Genomic DNA, 13,416 nt, shown 5'->3' with positions numbered 1-13,416 from the left:
TATATATTTCAAAACTGTTTGCCTGCAGTGACCATTAAGAGGAGCTCAGTGCATAGGAATGTATACAGATACCATTGTCTGCAATGGAAGCTATAATAATTTGTTTGAGCTGAGCTCCCCCTAGTGGTGGATCCATGAAAATTCTGTATTTTCATGTTAGGGGCAGAAGAAGGGGTTCAGCCCCGGGCTTTCTTGCAGTCTTGTGTTCTACCTACATTGACGGTACACCGATGTCAACAGTGTACGTACCATGCTGGCAATGGCAACTATAGGGCCCTTGGGAGAGGGGCCCCTTTCCACATTGATTTTGTCATAATTTTAATGAGTGTTAAAATCCTGCCCAGGGATGTGATTTCCACACGATGTAAGCTGAAAGCTGCCACATCTTGAGATGTAACATGTAACATGTATGTTGTCACATGTTAAGATGTAAGTTGTCACATCTTGAGACAGAAGGGGGGTGCAATTCCCCAGAGCAGGGGGTATCTGCAAATAGTTTATGTAATGTACATTATTGTCACATAATGTGCAGTTATATATTGTCATGTTATTGTGCCCAGTATAAGCTGTGTATGGATGGCGCAGCCAGGGTTAACAATTCAGGCTCAGCCCTTGCAGGAGGTTGAGTGGGGATCCAGATTTGCTCCGAGCTCAGTTAGTGAGTGAGAATTCAGAGAGGGAGGAAGCATTGACCTATGTTCCTTCTTCTTAGGCCTAAACCTACAAAGTTTCACCAATGTCTGCATGATCTTCAGAAGAAGAGAAAGAAAGAAAGACAAAGGAGTGAATTGGAGAACTTAGAATTTACATGGCGGAGCATTTGAGTCAGTAAGGTAACCTGCTACCAAAAGCTACTCAGACTTTACTGCGGTGAGGCACATTTTTAAGACATCCTTCACACCTGGACACAACTTGGCCAGTGGTATTACTAAAAATCCTGTATCCCAAAGTTGACATTACAGCCATTTTTACACGAGTACTATTTACTGCACCGCATAGATTCTGCAGGAAAAGACTCGAGACAAAGAGGAAAGAGGGCCATAGTTCCCTTCCTTGACTAAATCCATGCATTGTTATCTGGGAAGATTTGCACTGTATATTATGGGAACTGTGTTTTGCTATAGTTGAATGTACTACAACTCCTATTTTGCACTTCAGTAAAGAGAGACGTTTAATCTGTTAAATCTGGCCTGATTACTGACTCCTGCACCATACGCTGGCCATTGTGCTGTACACGCCCTGCCTTGCACCCATACAAACACTTGACATTATGGACACCCTGACTACCCTCAGACAGGATCCATCCTCTGCTCCGAGGCCTCAGGGACTTGCTGCAGAGGTACAACCTGTAATGCTCACAATCAGAATGCCAAGTGTCATTTAGATCTTCAATCTTTTCTTACACCAAGTATGTTCTCGTTAGACCTTTATATCTCTTTTTATCTTGTTGGCAAAACTCTTGTCATATTTTCTGTAAATCCCAGGATTTCTTATTAAAGAGTATTCCTAACATCCGATCCTACAACTGGTAAAGCTGTTACTGACTCCGAGCTGCCAACATGATAAATGCTTGCTGCGTATTACAATATTAAAAAAGAAAAGCATAAAATAATGAAAAAAAATATAGCAAAAACCATAAATGCCAAAAAACATAAACCTCATATTACAACAATAACATGATTTAAAAACATTTCCATAAAATGTAAAAAGATCTCCAAGTATAAGTCCTTGAGTCGCCCTCATATTCCAAGTTCTTAAAAAACAAACTGTTTCTTAGTTTCTCCAAAGAACTGGATGGTAATTAATATGTCCGCCATTACTGCTGCAGGTGCTATAAGTTGCTTTCCTAAACCATAAATGTGACTAGTAATATACTTTGCTATCAGTGGTTGACTAGACTACATTTGGGGATTTTTTTTCGCTACTCCTTTGAAAATATTCACTCTCCAAGTGAGCAGGCGTGTGTCACCTGGTGTCGCTATTGCAGCAACCACCTGAGGAGCCGATGTAGAGGATAGGAGTGGCCCTGATGAGGTGTTGTGTCACTGTGTACTCCCTCAGGCGGTTGTTCTCTGGGGATCGGTGCAGTGGAATTACAGTACTGAAGAATGAGGCCAGAGTAAAACGTAACAAAGTCTATTTTACTAAATGCAAAGTAGAACTTGAAATACATACGGTAGCAGCAGGCTTTGTGCAGTTCTTCTCTGGCACCAGCAAGGATATGGAGGCAGGTTGGTTGGTCGCAATTCAGCACTTTGGTGACACTAGGCTAGTGGTTGTTGTTGATAGGTGGCTTGGCTGTAAGCCCTCACCTTACAGCAGTATCTGTAGATGCAGATTTAGCAGATCACTCTGCTGCTTGGAATCTCAAGGCTTGCTGCCCAAGGCAATTTCTAGAGAAATCTGTATCAGGAGCACTGCAGGTTGTATCCTCTCCCTTCTGTCTCTGGAGAGGAACTCCCCCTTCTGCCAGGGAGCAACCCACTCCTACCAAGAGGTGAGGAATAGGGTGGTAAACCCTGCTCCTGCCAACCTTTGCCATTCCTTCCTTCAGGGCCGGCCTTAGGTGTTCAGGCGCCCTGTGCGAGCTAACCTTGTGGCGCCCCCCCCCCCCCCAAAAAAAAAATAAAAAACTGCTTGTTGCTGGCATCATGGCATAGGCTGGCTGACTATCCAACCAAGTAGTTACCAGCCCTTACACCCCAAAGGCCGGTGTAATGTTATACTTCCCTAGTTCGTGAGATTTCCCTACCCTCGTCACTTCCGGTCGCACCGGACATGACGTGAGGAGGTGTGCAGCATCGCGCAGGCGCACAACGACAGGTTAGGGAAATTTCACAGCAGCGCATGCGCCAGGAGCCTCGCCGGCGGTTAGGGTAGGGAAAAACTATGGGCCAATTCGCAGTGATCGGATGGATGTTTTCAGCTGAACACCGGCCGACACTGCGCATGCACCGGGAGCCTCACCAGCGGTTAGGGAAGGGAAAAATGTACGTACGGGCCTGTGCTTTTTCCCTACCCTAACCGCTGGTGAGGCCCCCAGCGCATGTCGGCCGGTGTCCAGCTGAGAAAATTAGTTTCCAATGTAGTATTAATAACTAAACAATTAAATAATAAACATATTGCATTGTCTACTTACCACCAGGACAATAAGATGATCTGGACTCTGGCTGCAGTCTGGCTCTGGGGACTCCATTGTCACTCTCATTATTCCCCCCCCCCCCGCCATCACTCTCATTATTCCCCCCCCAATCACTCTCATTATTTCCCCCCCCCCCCCGCCATCACTCTCATTATTCCCCCCCCCCATCACTCTCATTATTTCTCCCCCCCCCATCACTCTCATTATTTCTCCCCCCCCCCCCATCACTCTCATTAGTTCTCCCCCCCCCCCGCCATCACTCTCATTATTCCCCCCCCATCACTCTCATTATTCCCCCCCCATCACTCTCATTATTTCTCCCCCCCATCACTCTCATTATTTCTCCCCCCCCATCACTCTCATTATTTTCTCCCCCCCCCCCCATCACTCTCATTATTTCTCCCCCCCCCATCACCTCTCATTATTCTCCCCCCCCCCATCACTCTCATTATTTCTCCCCCCCCCATCACTCTCATTATTTCTCCCCCCCCCATCACTCTCATTATTTCTCCCCCCCCCCATCACTCTCATTATTTCTCCCCCCCCCCATCACTCTCATTAATGTCTCCCCCCCCCCCATCACTCTCATTATGTCTCCCCCCCCCCATCACTCTCATTATTTTTCTCCCCCCCCCCCCATCACTCTCATTATTTTTCTCCCCCCCCCCCCCCATCACTCTCATTATTTTTCTCCCCCCCCCATCACTCTCATTATTTCCTCTCCCCCCCCCCCATCACTCTCATTATTTCCTCCCCCCTCCCACTCTCTTTTCCACCTCTAGTGTAGCGTGGCCGAGCTCTGTTTGATCCGCGGTACAGGAGCATTTGTTTCCTGTACCCGGCCGGACTGACAGGAAGTGCACACTAAGTGAGCACTTCCTGTCAGTCCGGCCGGGTACAGGAAACAAAAGCTCCTGTACCGCGGATCGAACAGAGCTCGGCCACGCTACACTAACAGCACACAGCAGGCGCAGGCAGAGCCTCAGCCACTCAGGCGGCGCAGAATGAGGGGCGCCGCCCGCCGCCCGAAGTTTTTTTTTTTTAAAACCGCAACGTGCGCCCCCTGCTGAATACAGGGGAGGGGGAGGGGGCGGGGGCCCGCCCGCCCGCCCCGTGGGAAAACATAAGTGCCGCCTCGCCTGCCCATATTACATTGCGGGCTGTCGGCCGCCCGGCGCCCCTGTTGCTATGGCGCCCTGTGCGGCCGCACAGCCCGCACACCCCAAAGGCCGGCCCTGCCTTCCTTCCTGGTAGTCAATACCAAACAGTAAAATACAGTACATTATACACAACTATATACAATTTGAAGTACCCCCATATTGATTTTTATGTTACAATATATATTGTAATGTCATATTATGTTATGTACTGTACATGTCATGCTTCAGAATGATAAGGTATGGTTGGCATTAGAAATGGAACATACCATTCATTTCCTTCCCTCTTGGTGGGAGTGGGCTGGTCCTACTTCCTGTCAGGAGCGGGAGTTCTAGAGAGAGTTCTGGACAGTTAGCTTAGCAAGCCTGGAGTGAGGGAGCACGTCTATCTGCTCCCGTTCCAAGGGCCTTGGGACTGAAGTTACAGCTCGTCCGTGAGGACCACTACTCCAGGACTGCAGGGTCCAAGGCCACCAGAAGATCTGAAAGCTACAGCCTTTACAGTCAGCAGGGTGATCAGCAATACAGCTATACAGACTCTGCTGCATGTAAGGGGATAACAAGTTAAGACACCCATCATCACAGTTTAGGACAGGCACATGCAAGAGCCTGCATTTCACAAGTGGACACCTATAGCCACAATTACCAGCTTATCACTGTTAAAGAAGGGAAGTCAGGAGAGAGAGAAGGACTACTCTAGAGTGCTACTGTCTGCCATCTTGCCTGCTACCATATTTTATTATCTGGTGACAGAAACTGCACCTTGTACTTACTAATTGCTAGATATACCTGTCATGCCTGTGTCACTGTCTTGTTTGCCGTGACACGTTAGCCATGCATGCTGGTTGCCAGGGGCAATGTGTAGTTGATGCAGCATGGCTGTGCTTCTGTTGGTGCTGGAGCTATGCTCCTGTCCTGGGTATTCCATCTGCCCAGTCCTTGAGGGCCACCTTATGAGACATCAACGTCTCCTCTATGTCTTCTACCCTACCTTCCCTATTCTATCTGTGGTGTGGGTTATGTTCAGGGTTTATGTTGTTATGTCTAGTTCTTGTTCTATGTCTGGTCTGTCTTTGGTGTGTACGGTCCTGCTTGGATGCTAGACGTTTCCTTGTCCGTCTGTGCCTTCAGTGAGAGGGCTCCAGGGTTCCCAGGAGGGGGAACAACAAGTCAGTGTGAAGCTCTGCCTGAGGCCGCCATGCTTCCTATCCGCATGGGGGCCCAGGGAGTTACTGGTGTGCTGGATTTTGTGGTTGTTGTTTGTACTGTGTCCTGGATGGTGTTTGGGTTCAAGTACATAATAATGGGTTCCAGTTGTTGTGGTGTGGACTGCTGGTGTTCCTTTCAGCAGCATGCGGCAGGTAAGTGACCAAGTATTCCTGAGCTCTTGGTCCAGTGGTTGTTCTGGCCACTGGTTTCTTACCTGCCGTTCCAGTTTGCTTATAACTGTCTTCCCCTTTTATTGTATCTAGGCTAGTGGGAGACTCCTGTTCCTCCGTGTCTTGGAAGAACAGGTCGTCTCAGTCCTGTCTCTATTCCAGGGATGTTTAGGGTTAGTAGGGCCCGAGGTTCTTGTGTATAATCCCTTCTACCATCTGGGTCTGCTAATACAGATAGGAGTCAGGGATAGAATTAGGGATGCTTTAGGAGGTGACTTTCTCCCTTTTCCGGGTGTCCAGGCCTAGTTTCTGTTCCCGCTTCCCATCGGTGTTCGGTGGGGAGTCCCCCCCCCCCACTTCCCACCGCGACAATACCACAAGTTATTCTTTGGACTCAGTAAAGAAAGATGTTTGATGTTCTCTTATGTCTGCCTGATTCCCAGGAATGCTCAACCTGCGGCCCTCCAGCTATTTTGCAAAACTACAACTCCCACAATGCCCTGCTGTAGGCTGATAGCTGTAGGCTGTTCAGGCATGCTGGGAGTTCTAGTTTTGCAACAGCTAGAGGGTCGCAGGTTGAGCATGCCTGCTTCACACCAACTATTCACTGTACCAAACCCCAGAGAGATGACCTATGTACACCATGACCAACATCTCACAGGGCCACTACCACTTCCATCCTCTGCACTGGCCCCTCAGAGGCTGGCTACACTAGCATCACCACTTGGCAGCCGTGGAAAGGGAAAATATTTAAAGAAGTGAAGGAAAAAGACCTCAAATCTAATTTAGTATCACTAGTTACAATATACTGGGCATTGGCTATAATAAAATATGCCATGGCCATTACCAGCTTTGCCATCAGGGGAAGAATACACTTAGCACTGCTATCAAGAAACCTTAATGAAATTGTAAAATCAAACGGTGTTCATGGCTTTAATATTTTGCCCCTTTGGTGATTATAGCCAGCCCATTTAGGTGACGTATACATTTTACCAAATGAAGTTACCCATTGGGCCCCAAAGGACACAGAAAGGACCAGAGCAACATCGTAGGCTGGATCAACAGACCGGTGTGCAGGGTGAATGTTCAGTGTCAGCGGCACCCCAAAGATAGATAGACTGTTTTTGGGCAGTGGCATGCCAAGGGGGAGGTGGTCCACCACGGGTGACGGCTCTCAGGGAGTGCCAGAGCCTAGAAGCAATGAGCGATTCCATCAATATAGATAGAAGCGCTCATTGCTGGAGCTCAGGGAGCTGCGGTCCTGCCACTCAGCTCCCTGCGCTTCCTCTCTCCCGCACTGAATGGTGAAGCAGAAGACTTTTCCCCGCTCCACCATTCAGCCAGCAGGCACAGATCCGCTGCCGGCCTGTGTGGGTGGAGCCTGTAGCCCGGTAATCCGCATAAGCTCCACCCACACAGTGCTGCAGAGCGATCTGTATCTGCAGAGGACTCCGAGCTTCAGGAACGGGACAAGGTGAGTAGGTACTGTGTTTTTTTTTTATTTAACAGAGGGGGCACAAAGGGCATTTCTACAATGGTGGGGGCACAGATGGTATTTCTACCATGGAGGGGGCACAGAGGGCATTACTATTACAAAGGGGGCTCAGAGGGCATTATTATACTACAAAGGGGGTACAGAGGGCATTATTACTACAAAGGGTGCACAGAGGGCAATACTACTACAAAGGGCATTACTAGTATTAGGGGGGCACAATAGGCATTACTACTATAAATGGGACACAATGGGCATTATAACTATGAAGCGGGCACAATGGGCATTACTACTGTGAAGGAGGCACAGTGGGCATTATTACTATGAAGGGGACACAATGGGCATTACTACTATGAAGGTGCACAATGGGCATTACTAGTATGAAGGAGGCACAGATGGCATTACTACTGTAAGGGGGCACAGAGAGCATTACTCTTGTAAAGTGGGTGGGCATAACTGTTATGGAGCACTGAATGGGCATTATTACTATGAAGAGGCACAGAGGGCATTATTACTGTTATGGGGGCACAGTGAGGGCATAACTACTCTGAAAGTGCACAGAGAGGACATTAAAACTGTGAAGGGGCACAGAGAGGGCATAACTACTGTGAGGGAGGCATAAAGAGGGCATTATAACTGTGAAGGGGGCACAATAAAGGGATAAGTACTTTAAAGGGGCACAATGTGGGCATAACTACTGTGAAAGTTGTACAATGAAGGCATAACTACCTTGAAGGGGCACAATATGGGCATAACTACCATGAGAGGGCACATATCTGGACAAAACTACTGCGAAGGTTGTAGAATGAGGGCAATACTACTGTAAGGGGGTACAATCTTTTTTAAATATTGGTGCCAGAGAAAGGACTTGCCCCGGTTGCCAAACACCCTAGGCACGCTACTGTTTGTGGGAGCAGGTCAAACACATATAGGTCTGCCAGCTGCCCACATTGCTGGAGCTTTAGCATAATGATTGTAAAGATGATCATGTTTGCTCTCTCCTAAAAGTCCCTGCCTGCCTCCTATTCCTCCAATCATTGGATAATGAAAAGATGTGTAACTTCCTTGTGCTCCCAAAGAGTCCTGCTTTCTTCCTTTGTGTCTCCCGCTGCTCTCCCACAAACCCCTTCCTACCACGTTATCCCCTTGCCTTCAGAGATCGCCTGCCTGCTGCCTTGGGCTTCCCTCTGTTTCCGCACAGATCCTGCTAATTTGTGCCTCCTTGCCTCAACAGATCCCGTCTGCCACCTAGTGCCTCCCTCTGCTCCCCCCACAGAACCAGTGCCTACTGCCTCCCTCTGTTCCCATACTGAACCCCGCCTACCACTTTATGTACCCCGTACCCCCCAAATCCCTGCTTGGTGACTTCTATCTCCTTCTGCTCCCCAACAAAACCCCAAACACTTTGTCACCACCCAAAGATCCCGCTTTGTACCTCCCTTTGCTCCCCCACAAAATCCCTGCTTATTCCTTGTCACCCCCTGTGCTGGAAGTTGTTGTGCTGTAAACGGTCGGGCGCACTACTGGGGTTTTCTTAAAGTACATAATTGTCTTGATGCCAGTTGCAGTGAAGCAACAAGGGCACAGGACCCCTTTTAGTGGTAGTTGATGGTACCCAGGTGTAGGAATGCCAGAGTGGTGTAGGGTGGCCTACAATGTCCCTCACTGGTGTTGCAGTTGTCACTGTGCTCCTACCTGGATATGCTAGAACCCCAGGCGTGGCCCTCCAGGACCGCAGAAAAGGGATAGTTGATGAAGGGGATGATGAAATAAATTGAGTCCAGACTTTGTGATGAAGTTGAAAAAACGGCTTTACTTGAATAAACTCTTCTCCAAACTATTTACAGACTTTGTCTTGGTTTCCAGCAGGCTTTGGCATTAACTGTGGCAGGCAAAGTCCTCACTGCTACATCTGTTGCTCTCTGGCTCTGCTGTGATAACAGGATAACTATATAACTTAGCTTCTTCTTTATGCTGTACTTCACTTTCTGTAGTCGGGACCCTAACTTTATCCAGCAGGAGGTACTCTAGACTCACTTCTAACTAACTAAACTCCTCCCTAAAGGGAGAAAAGAGAATGTAAAGAAGGATCTATCCTCTGCAAGTGTAGCTCTGCCATACTTACCGCCATCCGCTGGTGAACCAGTCATATTACATGAACAATAACAGTTACAGAATAGGAAATGCATAGTGTGACGGTCCTGCAATAAATACATATGATGACATAAGGTTAACCATAGGAGATAGCAGCAAGGCGCAAAGGTGGTAACGGCACTCTGGGGCGTTACATTTGTCACTTTGGATAGGAATATAAATAATGTGTAAATTATTTGGGGCATGTGGTTTTGTCATCTTATAATACTCGGAATGCTTGTGCCTCCGCCAGTCGGTATATTATTCCCTCGATAGACTATATTTAGAATTATTTCTTCATCCTCTTAATCGTGGCTAAGTCAACTCCAGGATAGATTTACTTAGAAGTATTAATTACAGCTGGGTGACAGGGCACTTCTGCCGCTTCGACTTCACACTGAAGAAGCCTTAGCCAAGTATATAGCGGGCAGCACAAGACATGTCCAGTCAGGAAACTTAGGGGGGTCTTTAACCTGGAGACCATGACCATGATATGAAGGTTTGGTAAACCTTAGGCCTTGTGAACACGGCATAGTCATGTGCATGGAGCATGTCCTGAGGCCCCACCCAGTTTCTTGTGCCACTGTATTATGGAACCGTAGGCACTTCATGTGCCATGGTGCCTCCCTCTAAGGGACGGGGCTTCTAGCATGTGGCATTGTGGACTGCGCCTGCGCTCAAACTAGCAGGTGCTTAGTTGACCTCCAAGGATAGGTGTGCTCCATCTAAGATGATCGGGCTACAAGTGGAGCAAGCCACAGAGCATCATACCGCCTGTGGGTACTCTAGATCGTTGTGGTCACATCACTGGGGGTCAAAAAGGGAAGTTGGAGTGAAATGTTTAATGGAAACATAATTTATGTCTATGGGGTTTCATATGACTGCCCAGCCTCTTTAAGGTGCTCAATAAAATGACTTTGCTAATCAAATATGATCTGATTGTTATCAATCGATATGTAAATCCAGGTCATTTCAAAGGGGTCACTTACTTTTTTTCTTGCAACTGTAAATAGTAAAAATCAAACTTTGCCATTGTTTGAAGCAACCAAGCGAATACAGGTTTAGGCCTCATGCACACGGGGGTCCACAATCTGGAAGGTCGGTGCAGAACGGAGGCACAGAAGCACCACAGAGTGCTTCCGTGGAGTTTCTGTCCGTGCCTCCGCACTGCAAAAAAGTAGTGCATCCACCGTCGGATGCAGATCGCAGACCCCATGCAAGGGTCTGCGTCCATATGCGGCGGCCTTACGGTCGGTGCCAATGCATTGCGGACAGCACGTGCATGAGGCCTTACTCTTAGATTATTTAACTCTAGAAAACATTAATGAGAATTGGTTGGGTCCCAATGATTAACTCATTCAATTTCTTCAGGACGGTTTTATAAATGTCCTCGGTTGTTGCAAATAAACCTTTCAACAGACACTTTTATGGCGTTACATGAGCATTTAATCACTCCGAAGTCCTCACATATTTACAATGTTTAAAGTGATGTGAAACATTAGCGCCCCCTAGACGCCAGCAACAGACAATAATATAAGAGTGCAGAACGTTCAACTCTATTAACCAATAACTAATGAGAAATATTTCAGATGTGAAAGATAAGACAGACACAGGATGTGGAAATTTACAGAGGCGCTCGAAAGTTTGCTTATGGATTAAGTGCTTTTTCTCCAGGATGAAGCAACGGATCGCTAAGTGATCACTGCATTCAGCTGACCTATCCCTACAGGCCTGGACTATCAGTGAATCTTCTGGCGACACAGTCCCTTTAAATGTGAATTGTAAAACTTCAACTGAGACTTCGAGCACACAACTATATCCGTATTTCGGATCTGCAAAATACATATATCATCCGTGTGCATTCTGTATTTTCTCACTCCCATCAATAGAATTGACTTTTCTCATTCGGACCAGAATAGAACATGTTTTATAAATTGATGACTGGACATATGGATCTGCAAAAAATACGGATGCGTGCACGACCCTATAAAAATGAACGGATCAGCGTGCTATCGCCAAAAAATGCGGATAGCACACGGATGAAAAATACATTGTGTGCATGAGGCCTAATACTACAAATCGGAACAGTTTCCCATTGAACCCTGCCTGACATATCATATAATGTGTTGTGTAATACTGCTTTGAATGCTGTCAGTCTACCTATAAGCTGAGGGTCTCAGATGCCATTGGGCCATTGTAGAAAACAGTGTTTTACATGCAGCTCTGGGATCTGACTCAAAATACTCAAATAACCCCAAATCAGTACAATTTACTGTAAAACGGTAGTTAACAATCAGGTCATTTTTAGATCCAATTAATTCTGTAATCCATCCTTTTATAATAGTCAATACCATGTTTTTTTATACAAAGATCCAAATCCCCTGCATAGACATGGATGTAAATGATGAAATTCTCACTGGCTGCAGCCACCACTAGAGGGAGCCCAGGAGTTTGATTACTGAGATCAGTGTATAAAGAGTAATCTCCTCCTTCGCTCCCTCTAGTGGTGGCTGGCAGAATGGAGTTGCTTAAGAAAAGCAGAAGAGACACAACTTGCAGATCACTGGTGCAGACAGATTCATATTTTTAACTCTAATTCTTAAGGTGGCCACGTATATAGCCACATAGCAAAAGTGTAGCCGTATATTTCGCCATATGTTTCAGAGAGCGTAGGGCTTATGCTTTCGTTAAATCACTGTGGATAAGCTGAGCAGTGACATATGATACTTTGCTGGAGGTCATAGAGGAGCCAAGATTTACACAGACGCTAAGAATCTCACAGCTGCTCCTTCGCGCCTCCAACCATCTTCTATTCTGCATTGTATAAAGTGCTTAAAAATCACAGATAAGGTCAATTTCTGTGATTATTTTGCACAATTTTTTTTCCCACCGCACATGGATAAAATTTTGTAAATTATCACTTTTACTGCTACTGTAAAAAGCAGCTCTTCTGTCTGCAATTCTGCAGCGGAAGATCCACAGTGCTTCATCCTATGGGAGCATACCCTAAAGAACACGCTGCAGTGCCACTAATTCCTTTCCAAATTGCCCCATGTGGGTGTGACATAGGGAACGCAGACTGTGAGCCATACTAGGGTCTCAGCCTTATCCAGGGGCGGACTGGGAACTTAAAGTGGCCCTGAAAAAAATACTAAAAGTGGCCCCGTTTTGTATGTTGGGTCCAAATTAACAGAAGGCAGGGCCAGTAATACCATATTGCTGCACATTATACCACCTCAACAGAGCCAAGTACCACAGTCCATCACAAAATACTGCCAGCAGCACAAAATACATCCCCAAAAACTTCCACTGGCCGGCTGTGAGGAGGGCCCAGGTAGCCCTCTGGGCATCAGCCCGCCAGGAAATTTCCCTGTATGGCCAATCAACCCCTGGCCTTAGTTGAGTGAACATATATGATGTAGCTAAACAAATAATTAGGGGCTTCTATTTTTTTTTAGTTTGGGTTGTGACTTTAAAACTTTTCCACTAAAAAGATGCCGCCATTTTTTCATCGCTCTAACGTGTCTAAAAATAAAAAGTACATCAACTTAGCAAATTGTGTTGATTAAAAATCTACAGTTTTAAGTAGGAAAAAATTCCACGGCACCTCCAAGGCGTAAAATAAATTCAGGCTTTATTCACCAGACACGCAGCGTTTCGATCCGCTCCCTGGGCTCTTTCTCAAGCAGTGACAAAAAAGTGAATTTTTTCCTGCTTATTATCTGAAGGGAGGTCGCCTTCTCAGCCGCTGGCACTCCGTCTACACTTGATATACAGCGGTGGTGCCCCAATCTTTTTATTTTTTGTACCGTTTTAAGTATACAGTTCCTATGCAGAGAGGTGTGTTTCCATAGTGAAAAACCACAGCAAACTTAGGCTGATCCTGGTTGCAAAAGTGCTCTTTACATTTAGCTGTTTTACAAAACAGCCTTTCATTAAATGGGTTGTTGAGAATCAGAGGCAATGCGTGTGGAACCACTGTGTCAACCAATCTTCTTGACTGTGGACTAAACTTAAGTGCGTTATCCTGGCAGTCCCCTGGTATTGACACCTGTACAGGGATCTAGACTTCGCTTCAGAGGACAACCTCCTGGAGTAGTCCTGGTGTGGTTG

At 46.6% G+C, this 13,416-nt stretch overlaps 1 long non-coding RNA gene across 1 annotated transcript in view; it reads left to right on the top strand.

Moving 5' to 3' along the window:
• LOC122931029 overlaps positions 1 to 1,133 on the top strand; it is a 39,582-nt gene extending 38,449 nt beyond the window's left edge. Inside the window, exon 3 of the long non-coding RNA XR_006388203.1 lies at positions 713 to 1,133. This is a non-coding gene — a long non-coding RNA (uncharacterized LOC122931029). The remainder of the gene's footprint in view (positions 1 to 712) is intronic.
• The last annotated feature ends 12,283 nt before the right edge of the window (positions 1,134 to 13,416 follow it).

Source organism: Bufo gargarizans, chromosome 3 (genome assembly GCF_014858855.1).
Source record: "Bufo gargarizans isolate SCDJY-AF-19 chromosome 3, ASM1485885v1, whole genome shotgun sequence".
NCBI lineage: Eukaryota > Metazoa > Chordata > Amphibia > Anura > Bufonidae > Bufo > Bufo gargarizans.
This window is presented reverse-complemented; position numbering and strand designations above follow the sequence as displayed.